Genomic DNA, 3,744 nt, shown 5'->3' on the forward strand with positions numbered 1-3,744 from the left:
GATCTTGGGCCGAGCCGGGCCAGGGCTGCGCCGCCGCGGGCGCGAGGGCCGGGGGCCCCCTGGGGAAGGGTGGGCCACGCCCGGGGCCCCTCCGACGGCTGTGGTCGCCAGGTTGTACCCCGCCTCCTGGCCGCCGTCGGCGTGGGCCCCTGGCCGAGGAGGGTGGCTTGGCCGGCCTGGGGTGGGGGGAGCTCCCAGCTTGGTCCGCAAGGGGGTGGGGCCCGGTCCCGCGCCAGGTGGCAGCTGCTGCGCCAGGACAACCTGTCTCGGGAGGGAGCCAGGCGACAGCGAGGAAGCGGAGGTGTGGGCGGCCTGCGTGGGCCGAGAAGCTGGAGGCCCCCTGGCAGCGGGTGGCGGGTGGGAGGTCGGGGCGGGAGCCAGCGCTGAGGGGGTCGGAAGGCCTGGCGAGGAGCCAGCACCTCAACCTTCCTTTCATTCATTTAATCCACCCTACCAGGTGCCAGCACCTGCCGTGAGCTGGGGGCAAACATGATGCTCCTCCTCGCCGCCCTCAAGGGGCTTGGAATCTCAGCAGAGACCCGCAGGCGCCCACTGGGAGGGCTGGGCCGCAGGCTGCCTCCTCTGAGCCCGGGGCAGGGCCCCACTCTGGTGCCTTGTCACTCCCGCACGGTCAGCTCAGCCTCCGTGCGCTGACCCCTCTGCACCCCAACGCTCCCCAGAGGGGCCTAATTACAGGAGGTGCTGGGGTGAGGGCATGAGCATGGGGGGCACCGCGGAGGGAGAGGCAGGAAGTGCTCAGAGGGGCTGGGACGCCAGGGTTGAGTCTTGAAAGGAACGGGGAAGGCCTTCCAGGCAGAGGGGGCCGAAGGAGCAAAGGCGGGCCAGTAAGAAGTGCCTGGTCTGTTCTGCCAGAGCGGACGTGCAAGCCTCAGCCTGAAAGATGAGGCTGGACGGAGGGGCCCAGGCTCGAGCGCGCTTGGCAGTGGGGAGCCATGGGAAGTGTTTGAGCGGGGGAGGAACACCGTCAGATTTGGGTTTTGGAAAGATCACCGTGAAAGACACTGTGAAAGCATGATTTGTAGTATGGAGAATAATCTCTATTCAGGTTGGACCAATGTTTGCTTAACAAACCCCCTAACGTTGACTGTTAGGTGGTTTTCGGATTTTTTGTTAGAGATAATTGTACAGCAAATGTCACTGCCCACTCATCACTGTTTGCATCTTGGGTGCTGAAGACGCATTTCTAGGAGTAAGATTCTTGATGCATATCATCACCTGCTGGCCGAAGACGTTTGCCAGCTTACCACTCCAGCAGCGGGACCATCACAGGCATTCTTGGTTCTGTTGACTGACTTTTAAAATGTTTTGTTTTTTTAACTTGAATTCTTTGGAAAATAGCGAGACTGAACATTTTCCCAGATGTTTATCAGCCTTTGTACTTTTCCACTTGTGAGTTTGCCCCCTGAGCTCGTAGGAGCTTCTCACGGGTTGGCGTACAGGTGTCCAGCAGCTGCCCACCCCCCTTGCACCCTGGGGGCCCACATGACTGGCTCTCACCAACAGAACGAGCAGGTGTGATGTGTACCACCTCTGAGGCCTGACCCTCATAGGTCTGTGTGCCTCCTCTGTCTCTCTCCTTCTGTCTGCAGCTGGATGTCACCACCAAGGGCGGCCTCAGGAGCAAAGGCCCCAAGTCTCTGCTTGCTGGACAGCTGCCACCAGTCAGGCTTTCCACACCCCGAATAAACCACTGTCAGGTTTGCACCATTCAGGATACTATAGCAGATGCCCTAAATAGCGCAGCTCTTTAAGTGTTAAGGAGACCTGCCTGTTGACATATTTGTCAACAAACATTCCCACCTAGCGTTTGCATTTTGCTTGCAAGTCGCTCCTCCTTACACAGTCAGCTCTGCCATCTTTGCTTCTGTGGTTTCTTCTTTTGGTTCCTTTGTGATCTCTCTTCTTTTGGAGCTAAGTTTCCCCAGTGCCTTCCAGCCGGAAGCTTGGTAAATCCTCAGCCCTCATATTTGCCCTTTCCCACGGGTTTAAACACACCTCGGACACTTCGCTCCACCTGTAATCAAAGTGGAAAGAAGGTGCAGGTTTGAGCACTGGCCCTGGCCCTCACCAGTTGTGTGCCCGTCCCTTCCTGGTCCCCAGCTATGCAGGGATGAAAGGGCCACCATCTCAGTGTGGGCGCGAGGGCTGCAGGAGCAGCTGGCCGCACACCTAGGGAGCTGCCCCTCCTAGGAAGGGGGTGGGGGGCGTGCAACTGGCTGCTTCCCCCCCCCCCGAAGGGCCTCACTCACCCGCACAGTGCCCACCACACCGCCACAGCCTCGGCTTGCCCTGGCCGGGGTGTTGGGAGCTGGGCCCCTGCCACTTCCCCCTCCACCCTCACCTTGCTTCCTGACAAGCAGCTTGACATTCACAGCAAAACTGACCTGACACCCTTGAAAAGCTCCAAAATGAGCCTGCAAAGCCCACCAAGGGAGCCAAGTTCTCATTGGGGCTCACACGGCTCTCGAAGGTGGGGACCAGGCGACTGCCCTGGTTCAGGGCTACACAAGGGTAAAAGCGGGGGCCCTCGAGGGGCGACAAGGGTCATGCTGTGCCTCGGCCTCCTCCCTAGTTATTGGTTCCATTGCTGCTCAGAGACCCCTGGCAAAGGGTGGGATGTGCCTCCGCCTCTGTGGATTGGGGTGGGACCCTCAAGGGGGCTGTGTGCTGCTTAACAGGAGAAAGTCTCCGTGCATGTGAGGGGGCCGGCCAGGTTCCCATGTGCCGGAGGGGCTCTGGGCAGGTGAGGAGGGGGACCGCTGTGCAGAGGCTGGGGTGCGATGGCTCTGCTGGAAGGTGGCTGCCTGGGGCTGCTGCAAAGGCCAGTCCAGCCTCCACCCAGCAGGCTTCCTGTGGGCCAACTCCAGGCTCTGCCAGACCCCCCGGCATTCTGCACGAGCTGTGCCCGCTTCCACGGGCAAGCCGCTCAGGATGGCTGGCAGGTCTGAGTCCCAGGATTGGGGGACCACAGAGGCAGATGCAGGGGTCCAGGTCTGTGTCCTCCAGGCCGACCCTGTTTGAGCACAGTCACCATCCACATCACTGCAGCAGCACCTGGGACCTGCCTGGCTCCCTCCTACTGGGCCCGCTCTGCCCATCACACCGCCAACCTCCTCCTGAGTCCTGCTTGCTCTCCTGGGGCCTGACCTCCCATCCTGGACCATCTCATGAATGCCCACAATTCCCGTCTCCGTCCCTGTGTCAGCCACTCCCACGCCTGTGTCCCCAGCCCTGACTCTTCTCCTGAGCACCAGTAAGGGTCTCCAGCTGGCCTCCAGACCTTCCCCTGGCTGTGCCCCAAGCCCCCCTCTTTTAACACCCCCACCTCCATCAGAAGCATCCCTCACCTTGGTGGCTCAGGCCAGAAGCCACTCCCTCCCTCCCTCTAAACATGTGTCCAGTCTGAGCACCCCTGTCCCACCCTGCCCAGTACAGTCCCCTTCTCATCTGTCCCCTCCCTGCCTCATTCCAGGCTCCCCTGACTCACCCTGGCTGCCAATACAGCATCTCACAGGTACATCCAACCTGCCCCTTCTCTGCTTTAAAGCCTGCCATAGCTCCCCAGTGCCCGCAGAATCAAACCCAAACTCCTGCCATGGCCCAACCTTACCGGGGTTCATGCCCCGCCCCACCCCACGCAGCCATTCTAGGCCATTTAATGTCCCCGCCCCCACCCCCAGTATCTGCCCCCAGGCTGGATCTCAGGTATTAGAACTTTTGCAA

This window comes from Galeopterus variegatus, unplaced genomic scaffold (genome assembly GCF_000696425.1).
Source record: "Galeopterus variegatus unplaced genomic scaffold, G_variegatus-3.0.2 Scaffold1026, whole genome shotgun sequence".
NCBI lineage: Eukaryota > Metazoa > Chordata > Mammalia > Dermoptera > Cynocephalidae > Galeopterus > Galeopterus variegatus.